At 41.6% G+C, this 22,885-nt stretch overlaps 1 protein-coding gene across 1 annotated transcript in view; it reads left to right on the top strand.

Annotated features, from left to right (window-relative positions):
- TUT4 (terminal uridylyl transferase 4) overlaps positions 1-22,885 on the top strand; it is a 3,240,181-nt gene that overhangs the window by 1,451,824 nt on the left and 1,765,472 nt on the right. The window lies entirely within an intron of this gene.

Below are 22,885 nucleotides of genomic sequence, written 5' to 3'. Positions count from 1 at the left end.
CTCCTTGTACTGAATTCACATCTGCCATGCCAAGTATTTTCATAAATTAAATCTGCCCTCATTTGTTATTTTTACCCCTTCTGGGATCCCCAGACAGATATATTTTTTTTTATTTTACATTTGTTAACCGGGCTAGTCTGGCTGGATACAATGTCCATTTTCAGCAGAGGCCCGAGGAGAAAAGCTCCATTAACCGACTAGTAAATTACAATAAAAAGAACAACAATCAAAATAAAAATCAAAACAGAACCACTCATATTCACTGCTGCAAGTCAAACTCCAGTCTCTACCTATAAGTAATATTCCTTGCTGAAAGTTGATTATTTTTCCCAGAATTTTCTTAAACTCTATGTGGAATATAAATACATGTTGGGTGTAATCCTCCTCCCTTGCCAGTAGCCCCTTAGTACTGCAAATCTACCAGTGTTATCTTTTTTATCTTCTTCTTTCACTATTGGAGCTCCTCTTGCAATTAATATAGGGAGGAGCTCCAATCCCACTGAATAACCAATGTGAAAATATTTCCTTATCAAATTCACATGTTCAGTTCTTTGCAAGTGTCTCCCCAGTAGCATAGCTATTTGTACTCTACAGTTTTTAATATAGTTAACTACTCTTTCTTTTTTTATCTGTGAGAACAATGACATTTAAAAACATTACAGAAAGCATAATTATGCTTAAATGTGATTATTTCCAACTTTTCTGCATAACAGCTTTTTGTTAAGGCCCTAATTCCAGCTTTTTATTACATGCATACACTGTTTGGTAGATTGATCTTTTGTACTGTTAACCTTTTGTTTTATTGAAAGCCCTCAAAAATACCCTCCAAATCCTATTCACTTAATAATAACACACACAACTAAATACATCTTCAAATATTGAAATGTTACCTTACTACTAGGAACAAATGTTCCAAAGTGACAGCCATACTGACAGACTTGAGATAACTTAAAAGTCTAGTTTTGTCTTATTGTTATAGCCTCCCAACTGAGATAACAATTGAATGCGTTCAGAGAACATTATCTCCTAGCCATTTCTCTTTATCAGATTATCTTATGGAGAGATGAGGACCAGATACAGAAGTGCTACTAAGCAGACATTTATTTGCTAGAAAAAAAGTCTTATAATCAGTATTTTTTTCATGTACTTGTTTTCTCTTAAAATTGTTACTAGATCAAGCTAAGGGCCTTAATCCATACTTTCCTCTATGCAAAATGAATAAAAACACTAATTTCTCTTTTACATTGCAGTGCCAGCATTTCTTAAAACTCAACAAGGAGAAAGACAAGATGGGAAAAAGAAAAAAATAGGAGCACTTGTTTACATTAGTACCCCTATTACACTTAAAAATAACTGAGAAAATGTTGCATCATGGCTTGCAAAGAAAATCATGCACTATAAAAATAGTACCATTGAGAAAAAGGTTTGTTTTACTTTCTCCCTCCACTTCCCCTCTAAGTATTTTTCCAAACATTAATGCCATGAAGTAGGGCATATGCTTTAGAGTCCCATACAAGTTTAACAAAGTCCAAAAGAGTACAATATTTCCAGAATTTCTTGTTCTGCCATGTTTCACAAATATAATTATTGCTTTGTTATCCCATATTTGTCCATTTTCAAGTTACTGATTTTATTCCTGATCATCTCCATCTCTCAAATCTTGTCTGCTCCATTTCCAACATACACTCGATTCTTGTGCTTTTTCCTTCTCTCAAGCACTTTCCATTGACACATTGGAAAATGTTTCACTGGCGTAGTCTCTCTGTGGTCTTTATTACTGGAAGAACAAGAAGCAGAACCTCCTTCTGTTTCACAGATCACTGTTTGTTGGACAAACTTTTGTATTTCCTCCTTAGCATGTACTTCATCAAAAAATGATTTTGTCCTTTCAGAGAATAATATTTTGAAGATAGCTAGGTACAGCAGTTTAAATCTCACTCCTGCTTCTCAACATTGCCTGAGTAGTGGAATACATTTACTTCTCTTCTGCCTGGTGTACAATGAGTAGTCATTCTTCACAAACAATCTGCTTTCTCCCACTTTTAGTACTTTGTCTTTCTGCCAGAGTTTTATCAGATTGAGCTCCTTCTGCTAAGTAGGATCGTATATTTACTATTAAAGATCTAGTTTGCTTTCTCATAGCCAGTTTTGAAGTATGCACATTATGTGCCCTTTCAATTAACACCTAATTCTGTGGAATACCAGTACTGTTCCTTATTTGTGCTTCCATAAAATTAATACAGTCTGTTCCTTCCAACTTCTCTGCAGAAAATCTCAGGTTTTCCCTATGAGTTCTGTCCTCTAATTCTATTATTTTTGAAGCATCTCTTCTTCAGCAGTCTTGTATTCCACTAGCCTTTTTCTTCATTTCAATCATTGATATTTGCAGTTTTATCACCTCAACTGAATATCTTTTTAAAGCCTCTTCCATTTTTTCCAGCCTTTTGTTGTTAGAGTTGACATACTTCATCAGTGTTATGTTTATTTTAATCTGGTCTGTGTGCAGGTGTTTTATACTTTCCTCTGGGTTACTGGAAGTCATGTCTGGAGCTTGCACTGCTTTTTGCTGAACAGCTGCAGTACATTTCCAAGTCAGTGTTTTTTCCTCACCTCTTGTAGCTGATTTTCTTTCAGATCTTTTTTCCTTGCATCCAGGCAGTGCACTTACTAGCCAGTTACTGAAATTTACCCAGACATATAAATCCACTGGCATTCTATGCTAAATTTCTGTTTTCACACTGGGAGAGCTAGAATTAAGCTGTTACTCCATGTGCAGCCATCTTGGAGACGTCCATGCAGAATAATGCTTCGGAGGAGGAGTGAACTTTAAAAGAAAGCAAGATTTGAATATGCTATATAATGCTTAACTGACAATGATTGGATAGATTATAAGTGATGTATGTTTGCAACTAAAAAAAAATGTCAGTATAGTTTGTTTTCATTTATGTAAATGTATGATTGTCTGTGTCATAAGTGGTAGTTTAATAAAGATGTTTCTTATTGGAAAAAAACACCTACCAGGATAAGAGCTCAAGTCTATCAAAGCCAAATTTCAGGTAAAAATAGCCCCCCAGGCCAAGGATAAAATATTTTATTTTTTTTTTTTTTAAGCTAAGTCCACAACCTCATAGGCAGTACACAACAGTGTGCAGAGCAACTTATAAATGGAGCCACAAAGCCAGCTGCATTTCCACACACACACACCCCAGCCACTCCTCAGGAAGTACCATTGTACATAACACCCTCCCCAGCCATCACTAGAGAAGAGATCCTCAACACACTGTCCACGGTAAAAAAATACTGCATCCAAGAACCCTAGTAATATCCCAGAATGCTTCCTAAATAGCATTAAAATTGACCACTACAGTCACTGTTTAACCATAGCCTCCAGACAGGCTTCATGTCATGCGAATGGAGGACTGCAACAGTCATCCCCATACATAAAGGCAGGCCATGTACGGACTCCAGTTACTTAACTACAGAGCCATATGTGTGATTATTCTCATATAGAAAGCCATAGAATGAATTATTATGGAAATGATTAAAAATGGCATAGGTAATCTTCAGACACTAGATCCAACCAGGTTTGGTATTGTCAAGGGCAGATAATGCCTACTGAAGGTCACCAAAACAATAGACAAGGAAAAAAATGGTGTATACTGCCTACCTTGACCTGACCAAGGTATTTGATACAGTACCCAGGAATTGTTTAGAAACTCATGGGATTAAATGTAAATCCCTGTGTCATCTGTTGGATAGCCAGATAGCTCTCAAATAAGACCCAAGATATTAGGATAGGGGAAACTACCTCCACAATAGGGCTAATCACTAGAGGACTCTCTCCCTCAGGGCTTTATGCTGGATCCACTTCTTTTTGGCACCTACTTCAGTGAAGTCAAAGCCAACATCAGGAGCCTTTGGCTCACCAGGTTTGCAGATTGCAAAACAGTTGCAGTCATACAGTCCCCCCATGGCACTAATATTTTCCAAGAATGGCTGGCTCAAACAAACAAATGGTACCAGAGGGACAGTGTAAAACTCACTGCTATGAAATGCCATAATATAGTAGCCTTTGGAAAATTGACTACTGGAAACTACCTCATTGACATCCCACCCCTAGTCAGGTATTGTGGATGTATGTAGATATTAACCTGATCTTCAATCATCATATGTATTTTTTTTGTTAGTGTTAAGTACTGGAAAACCTTAACATGTTAGGTTGTCAATCTCGCCTTCATTCTTGCTGGATGGGTTCGGAGCCGATCCTCGGCTCCGACTCGGCACTTGCTAAGCTCGAGAGTCACTTTTACCAGCTCGAGGCAGCCCCATATCCCATGATGCAAGGCGGTAAATACCCAGATCTCGTTTGCCGCTTCGCTGATGAGGTACTCCTTTTACCAGCTCTTGGTAAGTGTTTTATTTTTTACTCATTTAAGTTAAATATTTCTGATTCTGGGACTGTGTGAGTTGTGTGTGTTTTGTGGATAGCACTATGTCCAAAGGACAGAGGGTCTCAGGCTTCAAGAAGTGTGACTCGTGCTGTCAGAAGATGTCTCTGACAGACGGTCACACTTCTTGTATCTACTGCCTGGGACCTCTCCACCTGCAGGACTCCTGTGCTATTTGTCACTCTTTCAGCCAGAGAGTCCTGCAGGAAAGGAGAAATAAATTAATTTTGAGAGGACTTCTCAAACTGGAGGGCTCCCCGGCCAAGTCTGCTTTGGGCAAGCCCTCTAAGACCTCCAAGGCCCAGGCTTCTGCTTCTAAGCCTCCGGCCTTGGCTCCGACTCCTTTGGAGTCGAGATATAATTTTGACTAAATCTTCGGCACCGATGGCTATCGGTGCCGATACTTTAACTGCCACATTGGTGTCGGCTCCGACCGGCTCCGATCACCATGTGGCTAAGGCTTCGGTACCGGCGCCGACCGGCTCCGATACCATTATTTCCTTGCCTGTATCGGCTCCGGCCGGAGCCGATACATCCTTGTCTAGACTTGGAGCCGAGAAGTTGTCGGCTCCGTCTGGAACCGAGGGTTCTTTGGCTCCGATGGTTCCGTCGAGGAAGCGGTCCAGGTCTCCCTCTTTGGAGCCGATACTGTCGGCTCCGGCCTCTCCTCTTCTTTCGGAGCGGGGCCATCGGAGCCGATCATCTAGGTCTTCCAGGCTTTCAGACCATGATTTGGAGAGAGTGGTAAGCAGATTGTTAAAATCACAGGCACTAGCCCAAATGCTTCATAGTCCATCTCAACAGATGACTATTAGTCCACACCCTCTTCAAGTTCCTCCTTCGACTCTTCTCCAGAGCTCGGAGCAGGAGTCTATGGGAATAGTCACTGCTATGGCTGCGGGGCAGATACCTCCCCTTTCTGCTCCCTCAGCTTCTACTCTTATCTCCTCCTCGAGACCTTCCTTGGAGGGATCCGGTGGTCGGGCTTCCCTGCTCTGCTCCGAGGGGATGAGTAGCATCGGACCCTTGTCCGACCCTGCTCTTCCCCTCGGAGCTTCGGCCTTGGTGAGCTCGGCCCCAACATCTGCCTCGGAGCCTTCCCTTTCGGTGGGCCCGGGGGTCCCTGTTTCTTCGGAGCGGGGTCTCTCGGATCTCCCTGGGAGGGGAGCCTTCGAGGTGATGAGGAGTGTGCTGGCCCGTGGGCTCAGTCAGCAGTCTATCCCCTTAGCTCCTCCCTCTACGGTGCCTGTAGATGTCTCTTCTCACTCTCTTGCTCCCGGACCGAGAGATCCACCGCCTCAGGTTTCCCCATTGAGAAGAACCCCCTCTTCCGAGGATTCTCCTGATCCGTCAGGAGATCCTCCACGTAAGAGGACCTGTAAGAGGAAGCATCTAGACTCCCCCGAGTCTACTACCTCAGATACCGACTTAGATGAGCTGGAGGGGTCCCCTAGATCCCCCTCTGAGGATGTCTCATTTTCAGACATCCTAGAACTCCTAAAACAGAGGGGAAACTGGCCTTCCATTAATCCCTCCGAGGATGAGTCGGTATACCTAGAGGCGTTTGGATCTCGACCCTCCACCTCCTGGGTGTCTCTGCCTTTCGACCCCCTCATGGAGGTGATAGCTCGGAAGGCGTGGGCATCTCCTGATTCCGTAGAACCAGTTCCCAGGAGGCCTTCTAAATTTATTACAGCCCCTTCCGAGAAACTATTTCTTACAAAAGGTGTCCCTGTTGATGCCATGGTGGTGGCGGCCACCACCAAGAAGGAACTTGCAGATCCTTCCGTACCAGTCCATCCTCCTAACAAGGATTCTAGGACCATGGACAGGTATGGTAAGCGGATGTTTTCCTCAGCGACCTTTGCCATGCATTCGCTGAATTATTTATGTCACTTCACCAGACTTCAAAGGGACATCCTTAAAGAATTAGGTGAAGTAGTACAGGATCCTACAGCTGCAGGGGCTCAGGACAAGATTGCTTCCCAGCTAGGAATCCTTAACTCCATAACCAACTCCTCCATGCGGCTGATTTCGTATGCAGCAGATGGAGCGAGTAGAGCTGCAGGGACAGGAGTGGCTCTTAGACGTCAGTCCTGGATGCGGCTCTGTAATTTTGCAGATCCCTTTAAGGCATCCTTCACAAACTCTCCCTTCGATGGATCAACTTTGTTTAGTCCTCAGGTGAAGGATACGTTGACCAGGTGTGAGCAAGACGGTAAGACTCTTTCTGCCGTAGGAGTCCATTTTTCCACCACTTCTAGGCCTTACTCTAAGGGACAGAAGGGCGGAAAGATGTGGTTCCGTAAATCTCAGGGAGTCACGCCGGACACACGTGGTCAGTTTACCCCTAGGGGCAGAGGGGGTAATAATAACAGACGCCGCCCTAGAGGCAGAGGGGGTCCGCAAAACCAGGGAAGCAGAGAGCCTCTCTCTTACAAGCCCTTCCAGCATCCCTGAGGTGTTGCCCGACTGTCCATCCTTGGAGGCAGTCGGGGGAAGATTATTGCTGTACCCAGAAGCCTGGCTTTCCCTTTCACAAGACAAATGGGTACAGTCGATCATATCCGAGGGTTACAAGATTCCTTTCGAGGAAAGTCCCTTCTCTCACAAAAATTCCCTTCCAGATGTTCCACCCAGTCTAAGGGAAATCGCAAAATTAGAAGTATCAAAGCTTCTACACAAAAGGGCCATTCAGCCAGTTCCAACAGACCATCCAGAGCCCGGAATCTACTCAAGGTTCTTTTTGGTTCCCAAAAAGACGGCAGATTGGAGACCAATATTGGACCTCAGCAGGCTCAACAAGTCTGTGAAAAAGACAAGATTTCGGATGGTCACACTTCAATCGATTTTGCCCTTCCTGGGCAAAGACGACTGGATGTGCTCAATAGACCTTCAGGATGCGTACTATCACATAAAAATCCACAGACGCTCCAGAAGGTTTCTCCGCTTTCGGCTGGGGTCCAGTCATTTTCAATTCAGAGCCCTGCCCTTTGGTCTCACTACAGCCCCCAGAGTGTTCACTAAATGTATGGCAGTGGTCATGGCTCACCTGAGACGTCAAGTATTCCAGGTGTTCCCGTATCTCGACGACTGGCTCCTCTCAGCCACCACCAGGCATCAACTTCTCCAAGCCAGGGATTACACCCTAAATCTCTGCACTCAGTTAGGAATTTCGATCAACTACGAAAAATCCTCCTTATTGCCCTGCCAGTCTATTACTTTTATAGGCGCAAATTTGGACATTGTTCAGATGTCAGCAAACCTCACAAGCCAGAGAATCCTAGATATCCAAAGCCATGTGCGGATCATCCTTGCCAGCAAAAAGGTGCAAGCCAGACTGGTCCTAAAAGTATTGGGCTTCATGGCAGCTGCCATTACTCTTCTTCCTTTGGCCCGCTTTTACATGCGTCTCCTTCAATGGATGTTGTTCACCCAATGGTCCTACCAACAACTTCCCATGCGTCACGAAATTCTGGTGGCACAAATTTGCAAAAACCACCTATCCTGGTGGATTTCTTCTCCCCAGGTTCATCAGGGCAGACCCTTTGTTTCCCCGGCCCCGGTAGCCACAGTCACTACGGACGCCTCCCTGATCGGGTGGGGGGGGGGGGTCATCAGGGCAGGATGGTTCATGGGACATGGCAACCATTCGAATACCACCTGCACATAAATGTCCTAGAGATGAGAGCGGTGCTTTTAACGTTGCAAGCCCTCAACGACTTTCTTCCCTTGGGAACAATTGCAGTTCACACGGACAACATGTCCGTAGTGTGGTACATCAACAAGCAGGGCGGAACCAAATCCTACCCCTTGTGTCGAGAGGCTCTCAGACTTTGGCAATGGGCGATCTCCTCTCATCGGTTTCTGGTAGGAACGCAGCGGACAGATTGAGCAGAGCTATACTCATGCCTCACGAGTGGTCTCTCAAACAATCTATAGTGGAGGAAATTTTTCAGAAGTGGGGCCGCCCATGTTGCGATCTTTTTGCTTCTCCCCAAAACAGCAAATGCCCAGCCTTCTTCTCTCTCTTCCCACTTCCAGGCTATCCCCCCAGAGACGCTCTTACCCAAGATTGGCCCCAGGGACTTCTTTATGCCTTTCCTCCCTTTCCATTGATACCACAGGTACTCCAGAAAGCTACCGTTTTGAGAGCCAAAATGATTCTCATTGCCCCGTATTGGCCTCGACAAATTTGGTTTCCGTTCCTCCATCGTTACCTTTTGGCGCAGCCCTGGCATCTGGACCCAGTGCCAGATCTTCTGATCCACCAATCGGGTCAGCTGCATCGGTCCATTCCTTCTCTCAACCTCACAGCTTGGTTGCTCCACTTCCTTCCTTAGCCAGGCTTCCTATGATCTCTAACCCTGTTAAGGATATCATAGTGGCTTCCCTTAAATCCTCTACTAGAAGGATTTACACTAGCAAGTGGAAACGCTTCTCCCTTTGGGCAAAATCAAGGAACATACATCCCTTTACTGCCCCTGTTCATGCAGTTTTGGATTTTCTAGCGGAAATCTTTCACTCGGGTTCTTCATCTTCCACGGTCAAAGTTCAGTTGGCTGCGATCTCGAACTTTCATGTGGGGTTTGCAGATCACAGCATTATGTCCCACAAGCTTTGTAGAGCTTTTCTAAAAGGAGTTTATCTCCTCAAACCTCCTGTCAGGAGTCCTCCCCCTCAGTGGGACCTAAATCTAGTGCTGACATCCTTAATTCTTCCTCCCTTTGAGCCAGCTGCTTCATGCTCACTAAAGTTTCTTTCATGGAAAACACTCTTCCTTGTTGCTATTACCTCGGCTAGGAGAGTGTCAGAACTTCATGCCCTTTCTGTTCGTCCCCCATATTTGGTCTTCCACAAGGACAGAGTATCCTTCAGAACTAATCCATCCTTTTTGCCCAAGGTTGCTTCAAAAACAAATTTAAACCAATCTATTGATCTCCCTGTATTTTTTCCCAATTACTCCAACAGATCGGAACAAAAATTACATTATCTTGATGTTCACCGCCAACTCAGATATTATTTGGACAGAACAAAACAATTCAGAAAGTCTAATCAGCTCTTTCTTTCCTATGCTGAAAATAAGAAAGGCCTCTCTGTTTCCAAAGTGACCTTGTCTAGATGGCTATCTTCCACAATTTCCGAAATCTGTCAACTTAGGGGCAAACAGCTGTGCTCAAAACCAAAGGCACATTCCACGAGAGGCTTAGCCACTTCTACAGCCTTTCAGGCTAGACTACCCTTAGATACTATTTGTGCAGCAGCCACTTGGGCCACTCCTCATACCTTTGTTTCTCATTAGAAATTGGATTTGGCCTCCAGGGATAGAGCCAGTTTTGGTTCTACGGTTCTCAAGAGTCTGTTCCAAAGAGCCACCCAGGATAGAGGTGCTAGGGACGCGGTCCCATCCAGCAAGAATGAAGGCGAGATTGACAACCTAACATTTAGAAGTTATGTACCTACCATAACGTTCCTTGTTGGTTGTCTTCTCTCGCCTTCTTTCTTGCGACCCTCCCTCCTGCCCCCTTGCCTGGACAGATCTTGATCTCCCTTGTCTCTGGAAGATTGCTTCTTTTGGGCACCAGTTAGTTCTAGTTTAGTTATCTGGTTTCCCCTTACAGCCTTTTTAGGCTAATTGCTCTTCTTTCCTTAGTGGAAAGTTTTTATGCTAGGTAGTTTTCCCTCTAGGTTCCAAACGAGATCCGGGTATTTACCGCCTTGCATCATGGGATATGGGGCTGCCTCGAGCTGGTAAAAGTGACTCTCGAGCTTAGCAAGTGCCGAGTCGGAGCCGAGGATCGGCTCCGAACCCATCCAGCAAGAAAGAAGGCGAGAGAAGACAACCAACATGGAACGTTATGGTAGGTACATAACTTCTAATTTTGGCAAAGGTCATTCACTTACATGTGTAGCCAGGGCTGACCTTAGCAATTGCAGTGCCCAGTTGGAACCATTTTGTCAGGGCCTGCAACTACACCTCCCACCTATTTCACCCAGTCCCCTCTCCACTTGCTGACATCTTGGACATATTATTTCAAATTAGATGTCAGGAATATATGTGATTACTGTTTATTAAAACAAAATAAAATGTTAATTTATTAGCTTGCATTGCGGCAAAAAAATTAAAACAGAAGTAGACTGTTGTGCTTCTGGATTACCCCCAAATTCAACATCTCCAGAAGTTTCTGTCATAGAGTCTGCTTAACCTTCGCAGACACCCTGCAAAGGAGCCTGATTAATGGTATACTGGGGCCCTGTGCACAAATGCTTTATCACAGGTGTACTCTCTGGCTTATCAATAAACATGTCCTCCAACTCATGCAGAACTGACAGGCTGTCCTAAACCTGGATAGGAGTTAGCTGCTGTGAAAGCACCTCCTCTAAGGGATCTTTTGTGAATAAGGATAAGGAGATGTGGAATATATATAAGTCTGACAGCAAATACGTATAATCCCCTACCAAGTATTGTGTGTGGCCACAAGTAAAATTGGTGATATTAGTTTTCCATGTTTCCAGACATGCACAAATATAAACTGACACTGTCTGTGACAGACCAGGTCAAGATGTGTGCACACACAGATATGCATGGTTGCTCACTACACACTTGCCTACAGGCAAAACGGTGAAACGCCAGTTCACCTCAGGCATACTTGTGTATTGTGGAGGAAACAAGAGCACATGGATAAAACTAAAACAGAGACAAGGAGGACACGCAGAGACTGTACACAGAAGGAACCACAGCCAAGAACTTAACCAGAGAACTAAGTGATATGAGATGATAATCCTTATTCGGGCAATAATCACTGAGATCTAAAATGAAAATAATTATGGCTGAGTAGTTACTCTTGGGATACACTGCAGTGCCTCCCCCCACTGTACTCATCAATTACAGCACCATTCATCAGTTACAGCTCCCGTATTTACTGATGTCTGGTTGTGATTTAAAAAAAAATACCACAGCAAAAGCTTTCCAACTTGCTTTTCACAAACACAAGCCAGTCTTGCAAAGCCAGATTAACATCCTTTTAACTTAATCAAACAGCAGCAGGATCAGTCATTTTCATCCACAGACTGCTGCCATACTTAGTAGCTATAACCACATTTTTCACTGAGTACACCTTGGGTATCTGATTTTAAGAAAGTAATAATTTGCCACAGTAATTTTTTTCATCTCTGTTTCTTAGAAATCCACTGTTGCCAGCCACAGTAAAGCACTTCACACTAACACGTTAGTCCTGCAAAGCCCAAAAAGTGACTGTTCAACATTGACCATAGCCTATTCTTGTCTGTCAGTTGTTTTCATCCATAGACACCTCCTGTACCTAGCAGTTATAGGAAATTTGTGTACACCTTTGAGGTCTCATTGTAATAAAATAAATTAAAATGAACACAGTGATTTATTTTAGGACTGTTAAAACTGCAATGTAGCCAGCTACATCAGTTGGTTCACAGAAATGGCCACATAAATGTATTTTAACTATATTAAAAATACTTAGTTTCTTCAAGTATCTTAAGCAAAAGGAAAATAATGATATTCCACATTTCTAGACCCACTGCTATATCCGAGTTTTAACACTTACTTGTCTCCATATGGATAAGCAGTTAACTGCATCACCTTTTGTAGATAAATGAACACAGTGCCTACAGCCTGCTTCTTAAAGAATCATTAGAACTAGAACTCCACTCAGCTTTATTTGATACTCAAAATGAGAATGTTCTTGATAATCAGGTACACTTGAGAGGTATGCCTATCTGGTTGCCTGCAGGGGTCTTAAAAAGTACCTAATATGCTGTACATGAGCTACACACCAACTACAACATTTTCTTACAGACACTCCACATATCCTAATGGTGTTGACAACTGCAGACTGCTGACACTCTTGTGGCCATTAACCACCATCATTCAAATTTTCCAGGTTTTCTGTTTGGTTCCACCTATCATGACCAAGACTGTTGAGGCTCTGTGATTCATTTTGTAGATTGTGTGTGGTCTCGAGCAGAAAACCTGATAATGAAGAAGTATGCATCACTTTCTCTACCGGGAAGAACAGCTGTTGCTACTTCCAGTTGGGTCTCTGGTTCAGGAGTATATTTTGGTTAAAAATATATATTTTTTTATTTTTTTAAAGAGGGATGCCTTTGTCACTTATACCCAAGGCTGGCTATGGATGTGGGGGCCCCTGGAGGAAACTGGCCCTTTTGGATCAAATAGGTCACCTGACTTAATGGCAGCCATGTGTGTAGCAATTTCTTCCACTGCCTTTTACATGGTCTTTAGACTGGAATTTATATAGCAGTCAAATAAGGGTTCATTTTGCATTTTTACAAAATCCTGTGGTTGGGCATTGCTTTTAATAATAGGGCTGTCTTGACAGAATGGGCTTTAATATTTCCTTCCTTAGACAATTGCATTACTTGTCTTTTTTAGCATCTCTGCTTTTAAAGGACATAGCTTTTTGCCAAGGACTTGGTCTCACTTGTTATTAGCTCTTTGTGAAGGTAACTTAAGTTGTTATTTGAGCATGTTTGGAATGCTGAGACTTATAATGGGAATAATTTACCTTCATTATGTTTGAGCTAATTAATTTTCTCTCTCTTTGATTTTTTTAGACTTCTGTTTTTACTGGTGGTTTTGTGTTTGGCAAGATAATTTTGATTTGTGTTTATATGCATTTATAGTGCATACCACTGTTGCCATGTAGCAGAAAGAACTGCATCAGGAGTACTGAAGCATAATCCTCTGACAGCAAACTATGAGGCAAACTTATCAAAAAAGAAACCCACAAAAACTTTAGGTGACATTAGTTGGAAACTGTATTCTGCATAGGTTAACTTCTGCCGCAGTCCCCCATATGTGTGTGTGTGTGTGGTGGCGGGGAGTCACACACTGCACTTCCCTTACATATATAGTAACTCCATGGCCAAACATCCTTCATGAAAAGAGAAACACCCCTGCAAAGTGAAAAATGGACATGCCAAACTGTTATCGCCCAGTAGAGCTCAATAAATGTAAGAATATTCCAGAATATGTAGATTCAGGAATGTAGGACTGAGGATATTGCATTCTGACACTCAGTCACAGAAATGTGGTTCAAAGCTGCAGGGAACACCCCAGCCATACCAGGTTACTCATCCTATCGTGTAGTCCGACCCCAAACCGTGGGTACAAAGCAAAAGGAGGTGGAGTTGTAATATACATGAAAAACATACACACCTCCAGGCTGGTCAAACAGTATGACACTCAGGAGACACTCCAGGTGCAGTTAACCATTGACAAGACCCCTACTCAAATCACAGTTAGCTACAGGCCCCCAAATTTGACTCAAGATGCTCACTCCACCTATCTGGACCTCTTTGAATCTATCAAGATTCAACCCTTTACCCTGATCCTGGGCGACTTTATCCAACCATAGATTGGAAGAACTACTCATGCCAAAACACACATGCACAGAGATTTCTTGATTTTGTCAATGCAAATGCCTTGGACCAGCTGGTCGACACCACCACAAGAGGTGATAATATCTTGGACTTGGTATTAGCGAACATGAGTAACCACTGCAGCATCTGTACAGTGTCATTCTCCCTGGTAAGATCCAACCACAAAGCAGTCACTTTCGAAGTCACCATTTCCCTGACCCTCCCCCTCTCAGCTAGGGTCAAACAAAAGCACTTCTCCGAAGCTGATTACAACCTCCTGAGGGAAAGTATAAACAGCTACACAGTCCCCTCCCCCCTCCATAGGAACTGGCACATATGTCCATACCTACACCAAAGTACTATACAAGCATTTATATAGCTGCATGGAATCAGGAATACCTGACGAGACAAAATCCTCCTCCTCAAGGAAAAGTTAACCTGTTTGGTGGACATCTGTGATAAACTCTATAATAAAAGGAAAGAATTGCTGTCCAGCACCAAGAAGGAGCAGGTGCCTAACTGAAAGCAATCGCTCCTTAACCTGAACAAGCAAATGAGAGCACTAGTGAAATCCTCCAAAGCAAACTTTGAGTCCAAATTGGCCACATCGGTTCCCTTTTAAATGAACGAATGCTTAAAATGTTGGGTATGACATGCTCAACAGCTTTTAAGTTTATGTTCATGTAAGTGAAAGCTAAGAATGTTGAAACAAGGAGTTTTGAAAAGTTATAGTTGGCCAGCCATCAGGAAGCCCAATGGCTGATGTCAGAACATTCACCTTGTTTGGCCATTCTTACAGTCCTCTACTGTGGTGCAGTCTCGTCGTTCACCCTGTGTAATGTTATGACAGTCCTCCACTGTGGTACGATCTCAGAGTTGGTATATTTAAGAAGGGGGGGGTGTGTGGGTGGTAAAGCCCCCACTTTATTTTGCATGTTGATTTGTGTTTGTTTTTTTGAGGGGGAGGTTATAATGGTGTACATTGCATTTTAGCTGGCCAACTATAAGTTTTTGAAACTCTTTGTTTGGACATTATGGAGTTTCTCCGAGATGAACTTTCACTTAAAAGCTGCCAAGCATGTTATACTCGACATTTTAAGTGTTCGTTCCTCTAATATAGACCCGGCCACATCTACTAAAGTCATAAGGCCTTCACATATGTCTGCAGTCTGAAAAAAAGCACTCAGGTCTGCTCAGAACTGTTGGTCAAGGACAACCACATTCACGAATGCCATAGATATAGCCAACCTGCTGGTAGACAGGTTCAGTGAAACCTTCACCCGTCTGCCCCCTCCCCCATCAGTAAATCAGGACATCCCCAGCACCTGCCCCCCTCCCCTTATCGCTAGGGAGCAAGTCATCCTGCCCTCTCAAAGGCAAAAAATACAGCTTCATGGGACCCGATAACATCCCAAGCTGCATCCTACATAAACTCAGGCAGGAACTTACAGTACCATTAGGCACCCTATTCAACCAAATCCTGAGTACTGGCTTCATCCCAGCCGAATCGAGAACAGCCACTGTCATCCCTTTGCACAAAGGGGAAGTATCCACCTATCCAAGAAATTATAAACCCATCAGCCTAACTAGCTTGATTTGCAAGGCCATGGAATGGATTATCATGGACCTCATTAACAAGGACATTGGCAACCTCCAAAGACTCACTGCCAAACAGTTTGGTTTCATCAAGGGGAGGTCACTCCTGTTAAATTTGATTTACTTCTTTGAGACAGTCACCAAAGCCATGTATCACTGAAACAAAGCACCAAACACAATAGATGTATAAAAAAGATCCAACCACGAATGAAGGTAGAACTACGGAAATGCTTACCTTGTTTATGGATTACTTGAACAACAGTACCAGTTTTCTGGCTTTCACACATACTTGGCATCCTGACACTATTAACTATTTGGATATTACCATTGTTAAAACCAATAAGAATTTTAAATCCAAGATTTACCGTAAAGATACTTGGTGCAATAGTTATTTGCACTTTGATAGTCATCACCCTACATTTCAAAAGAAAAGCCTTGTAAAAGGACAGGCAGTCAGGATTGCTAGGATGACTTCAGATTTTGATGATTTGAAGAATTAATTTCTTTTTCTAGGTATTAAGTTCATTGAAAGGAATTATCCTTTAGATATGGTTTGTGATATATTGGCAAAGGTTTATGGTGAATGGGGCAAAAGATATAAGCCTCTGTTAGGTCAACCCTTTGTGGTTTCAGGATCCCAGGGTGGAGATGTTAGAGACTTTAGGGGGTCTTGTGTTACAGAGTTTACTACATTTTCTGACATTTTTAACATCATTAGTTCCAGTTGGTGTATGTTAAAAAGTAACAAAGATCTTTTTGAGGCGGTAGGACCAAAATCTATATTCACATTCAGGACTGGAAGGAATTTCAAAAAAGTTTTTGAGTACATTGATACTAACGCAAGACACTTTAATAAAACACTGTTCCTTGTGGTAGTTGCAGCCAATGTTCCTATATTATTAGTGATGCAAATGTTAGACTAAAGAATGGGCTTAACAGTTTTGTGAGATTCTGCAGGAGCAACTGCAGAACTAAGATGTCGGTTTACTCGGCGATCCGTGGTGGGTGCCGTGCATTTTATGTTGGAAAAACTGAGAGGGCACTCAGAGACAGAATATATGAACACACATGTGACATTAGGACAGCCAAGGAAAGTAGTGCACTTTTCAAACATTCGGAGATATGTGCTTCCTTTTCTGGTTATAAATTTGGCATCATTGAAGTTGTTAGAGACAATGTCAGAGGGAGAGATTGTAAAAATATTTTATTAAATAAAGAACTCAAATGGCAACTTAGGCTGAGGGCACATATTGCTCCTGGTCTAAATTAATACATTAGTATCAAACCAGTATTACTAGCAAAAGCAGCCAGAGTTTAACATGAATTATATTTTAGAACTAGATGGTTTTTATTTCTGTTAATGTTTCTTAGTCCAATGTATTTATTATTAGTGTATCAAATAATTCACCATTGCATATTTTTTATAAGTGTGTGTTTCTTTAAAAGCTTAATTGACTGTATTGTGAGGCATTATAAATTTCTGTAGCACCTGTGTGTATTTTGTATCTGAAGAAGTCTTGTCCAGATGAAAGCGCTTGTACTTTTCTACTGTAAAGATCGTTCTACCTTCATTCGTGGTTGGATTTTTTTTATACATCTATTGTGTTTGATGCTGTGTTTCAGTGAACTGTTTAGTTTCCTTGATTCAACGGTCGTTTTGTTGGTGGTTGGCCTTTTTTGTTGGTGCTACCTTTATTATTACACCATGGGTGATTCCTCTGGTGATTCCACAGTCATTGACAGTGGTGACATGTTTTGTCCAACCAGCATGGTTATTACACAAAGAGAAGTCTGCAAGGTTCGTGAGGAGGTTGCAGCACTAAAAAGTGATCTTTCTATGCTTATTGAACTTTTAAGCCAAAAGGAGTCAGTTGGTGGTGCTGTTTTCAAATCTACAGAGCCTTTATGTGTGCCTGAGACTTGTGCCACGCCTTCCACGTCGTCTTCACGCTCGGTTTCGGTGAGTCATGGTGGGATACAGACGGAGAGAGGACTTTTGCCTTCAAAGAATGTTACTTCTGTGGATGGTCAGGTTCAAACGGTTTCAAATGCGAGTGGAATTAGACATCAAGACAGCAACCATCAAAGTGAATTACTTATCTGTGATAACAACGCTACAGGTACTGTCTTTTGTTCAAACCGCCAGAGAGATGTCATGGTTGTTTCTAGTGTTTCAGGCACTCAGGGTGGCGTTCCTAACCATGATGTACTTTTTGAACCTAAAAAATGTTTCCAACATGTGTTTAACAGGAATTTCGATTTTAATCCTGTTGACAATATTCATTTTGCAAAGCATGGTTATGGGGACAATTCTGTTGATTCTTTGACTTTGAAAGACATGATATTTTCTTTGGAAAAGAAACTTTTTAAATACAAATGCTTAGAACTTGACAATCGTTATTTACATTGTTGTATTGAACATGGTTTTGTACCACAAGATTTAAGATTCTGTAAATATCTTTTTGGTGTCATATATTCGAAAGATGTTTTAAAAGATTTACATTCTTATTTTGACAAGTGTGGTTTGTGTCTTATTAAAAGACTTATTAAATACAATGATGCCACCATGCTGCCCTTGTGTAAGGAGATAAATATTTTGAATGAAAACATTTTAAAAGATTTATTATTTTCTGAATTTGAATCTTTGTATAGGAAGATTCTTGACAAAATTGACAGGAGAGTTAACAACATTTTTTTAAGGAAACAAAAGAAATTCCTGAGGGACCAACAACAGTATAGTATTGGTAAAGTTTATCCTGGTCCTACTTTTAACAATAAACATGGCAATGGAAATTACATTAACACACACGTTAATACAGGATTTGATGATGACATTAACCCTCTTGTGACTGATACTCATGATCAGGGGGTGCCATCAGACAGAGGTACGAGTCATAACAGACCCCTTGACGAGTTAGACTCCTTTTCTGAACCACAAGACCCTTTTTTATTCCCCAGGAGGTCAGAACGATTGGCCAGCAAGACCAGGCATCCCCCAGATCCAGGTCATTCGAGCAATGGCTACGGGATGAATTATGGTTGGAAAAGGGTGGCCAAGAAGGGCAGATAGTGATTCAGGAAGGTACAGATGGTATTCTTTCTGAATACAAGGGTTTTAAAATCTACAATTATTCTACTCAAGTGATAGGGAAATTACATTTTGACTTGTTCTTCAGAGGTTTTAAATATGTTAAAAGCAACCCTGGTGATCTAGCAAATCTCTTGGTTGATTTCAAACTATTTCTAAGAAAGTTAAATTTAAATATGATTTTTAATAAAACAGACAAAGAGAATAACAGGGTTTCAGAGAGTTTAGTTCGAAGTAGTACTTACAATCCACCCCTTCACCCTGTTTTATTGCTATATGAAAAAATAGTTATGGATGAAATATATGAAGCCTTTTATAGGCATAAATTAAATTGTGGTTTAACCAATTTAAGTCATGATGAAATTCAATTACTTCATCAATTACAAGGGCAAAATGAACTGCGTATTATGCAACCTGACAAGAGAGGGGGTGTCGTTTTGTTTGACACTGAGGAATATTACAAATCTATTACCAATATTTTGATGGATTCTACTACTTATTCGCCCATTTCGATTAATGAAATCAACATAGCTTACCGGAGAGTTGATTCTATTTTAGAAGAATATCTATTAGAAAACGGGATTGATATTAAAACACACAGATTTCTGAGACAAAATTATTCTATAATTCCCACCTTTTTTGGACTACCTAAAGTCCACAAATCCATTTTAGCTCCAACTTTTTGACCTATTGTTTCTAACAGAAATTCCAAAACACATCCATTAGCGGTTTTCATTGATCATCATATCAAAGAAATTTTGATGAAAACGGTACATCTTTTAAGGGATTCATGGGATTTTCTCAGTAAATTAACCCCAGATTTGTGGAGTGAGGACGTCAGATTCCTCACCATTGATGTGAAGAATTTATTTACTTGCATTCCCCGTGAACTGTGTTTTGAGTATTTCAGTGACAGTATTTACAAACACTCTTCCCTAGATAAGGATAAAATTCCATTAATTTTGGAACTTTTGGAAATTGTCTTAGACAACAATTATATTAGTTTCCAAGGTGAATATTTCCAACAGACCAGTGGTGTTGCAATGGGGGCAGCTTGTGCCCCCATGTACGCCAACTTGGTCATGCTGGAATGGAAGAGTAGATATGTTTTTGGTAGTCCTTTTCAAGGTAACATTAAAATCTATCTTAGATTCCTTGACGACATTTTTATTTTGTGAAAAGGAACTACGGAAATGCTTACCTTGTTTATGGATTACTTGAACAACAGTACCAGTTTTCTGGCTTTCACACATACTTGGCATCCTGACACTATTAACTATTTGGATATTACCATTGTTAAAACCAATAAGAATTTTAAATCCAGGATTTACCGTAAAGATACTTGGTGCAATAGTTATTTGCACTTTGATAGTCATCACCCTACATTTCAAAAGAAAAGCCTTGTAAAAGGACAGGCAGTCAGGATTGCTAGGATGACTTCAGATTTTGATGATTTGAAGAATGAATTTCTTTTTCTAGGTATTAAGTTCATTGAAAGGAATTATCCTTTAGATATGGTTTGTGATATATTGGCAAAGGTTTATGGTGAATGGGGCAAAAGATATAAGCCTCTGTTAGGTCATCCCTTTGTGGTTTCAGGATCCCAGGGTGGAGATGTTAGAGACTTTAGGGGGTCTTGTGTTACAGAGTTTACTACATTTTCTGACATTTTTACCAACATCATTAGTTCCAATTGGTGTATGTTAAAAAGTAACAAAGATCTTTTTGAGGCGGTAGGACCAAAACCTATATTCACATTCAGGACTGGAAGGAATTTCAAAAAAGTTTTTGAGTACATTGATACCAACGCAAGACACTTTAATAAAAACACTGTTCCTTGTGGTAGTTGCAGCCAATGTTCCTATATTATTAGTGATGCAAATGTTAGACTAAAGAATGGGCTTAACAGTTTTGTGAGATTCTGCAGGGGCAACTGCAGAGCTAAGATGTTGGTTTACTTGGCGATCAGTGGTGGGTGCCCTGCATTTTATGTTGGAAAAACTGAGAGGGCACTCAGAGACAGATTATATGAACACACATATGACATTAGGACAGCCAAGGAAAGTAGTACACTTTTCAAACATTCGGAGATATGTGCTTCCTTTTCTGGTTATAAATTTGGCATCATTGAAGTTGTTAGAGACAATGTCAGAGGGGGAGATTGTAAAAATATTTTATTAAATAAAGAACTCAAATGGCAACTTAGGCTGAGGGCACATATTGCTCCTGGTCTAAATGAATACATTAGTATCAAACCAGTATTACTAGCAAAAGCAGCCAGAGTTTAACATGAATTATATTTTAGAACTAGATGTTTTTTATTTCTGTTAATGTTTCTTAGTCCAATGTATTTATTATTAGTGCATCAAATAATTCGCCATTGCATATTTTTTATAAGTGTGTGTTTCTTTAAAAGCTTAATTGACTGTATTGTAAGGCATTATAAATTTCTGTAGCACCTGTATGTATTTTGTATCTGAAGAAGTCTTGTCCAGACAAAAGCGCTTGTACTTTTCTACTATAAAGGTCGTTCTACCTTCATTCGTGGTTGGATCATTTTTATACACCAAAGCCATGTATGAGAGGAAAGACGGTGCACACCACCTACCTTGACCTAGCCAAAGCCTTTGATACTATTACCCACTCAGGTATAATAAACTCTCTCAACTAGACATTAATCTGTATGTTACCAGATGGGTAGCAAACTGACTCACTGATAGAACCCACCTGATCAAAATAGAGGAAGCCACCTCAAGCAATAAACTTGTAATGAGCTGTGTACCCCAGGGATCGGTCTTGGGGCCACTGTTGTTTGGGATATACTTTTATGAAGTGCAGGCCAAAAACTGGGAGCTATGGCTCACTAAGTTTGCAAATGACTGCAAGCTGGGTGCTGTCATCAATACCACCTAGTGATGTGGACATACTCCAAGTGGGTCTCATCCAAACAAGTGACTGGTGTCAGAAGCATGGTCTCAAACTGAATGCCAAAAAATTCATCATCATCCCCTTTGGGGAGAGTAACATTCCCACAAACCATCACATTAATAATAAGGCGTTAAGCACGCAGTCAATCAGTCATGAGGGACTTGGGCATCCAGGTTGATGGCAAACTGACTTTTGACCACCATATTGCCTCCGCTGCATGGAAAGCTTTCTACATGGCCCACCTCATTAGTAAGGCTATCTCATCCAGGGACAAGGAGGTCATAACATCCCTGTATTCTACTTTTATAAGACCCATTATTGAGTACAATGCCCCTTTCAGCATGTACCTCACAAAGCACATGCAGCAGCTGGAGAGACCACAGAGGTTCCTCGCCAGGAGAATCCAGGGTCTCAAACATCTGCCCTGCCCAGGGTGGCTAAAAGCTCTGTCCCTCTACTCAGTCTCATATAGACTCCTCAGAGGTGACCTCTGTCTGGCATACAATGCAATCTCAGACTCCACCTTGATGTGACTGCTGTATCTCTGCAAGTCAAGCTCCACTGGAGTAACCCACATGCTTGACCGCAGGCTGGTCTGTGACATCAGTAGGACTTGTTGGCGGTACAGATTTGTGTCCCAAAGCCTTCCCCTTCTGTGGAATAGACGTCCACATCAAGCAAAGTATGTCATTAACCCTTAATAAGCGCAACCTGGATAACTAGATGGGGAGCAGAAAATACACCCCTGGGATTCCACCTGTGTACCTGCTGAACAGGGGCATCGGGTGCTGACTTGTCGAAACATGGGTTAAATTCTTGGCTAGACTTGTAAGGGCCTCAGGGGCCAATAGCCTAGTAACTTCCTATGATCCTATGCAGTTAGTGTTTGATGAATAATGTTTCTGTTGATAGAGCTGTCTTGGTGGACCACCAGACTGCAAGTTCTGTTTTTGTTGGTTTATGTGCTTGAAGTTTCAGCATTTTTCTGTACCTTTTCTTTTTATGAAGTTAATCAGTATTATACAGCTTAAATCTGTTTCACCCCCCCCACACACACACACACACACAGAAGATTCCTTACCCCATACTAGCAACCACTGATCATAGTGTTATATTTTACAGAGCATGTCTGCATATTCAGGTAAGACCAGTAAGATGTAAAGTTATTTAGTCTTTTGATTTTGTAGTTTTCAGTCCCTTCAAATGTCAGGGCATGGAGTAATGCCTCCAAGTACTTGTCTAAATCTTGTAATATAGGTATTGCTCTCAAGTCTCTCTGTATCACCTGTGTATTTATCACTATTCCTTCCCTCCTTATAGAATGGTCTGACCTGTCCTCCTTGACCATTCATCTGTTAATGTGGATCTTGTCCTGATTCACAGTTGAGAGCACTGTAAGCGGAAACCT

This window comes from Protopterus annectens, chromosome 10.part0 (assembly GCF_019279795.1).
Source record: "Protopterus annectens isolate FY-2018-M chromosome 10.part0, PAN1.0, whole genome shotgun sequence".
NCBI classification, from domain to species: domain Eukaryota; kingdom Metazoa; phylum Chordata; order Ceratodontiformes; family Protopteridae; genus Protopterus; species Protopterus annectens.
This window is presented reverse-complemented; position numbering and strand designations above follow the sequence as displayed.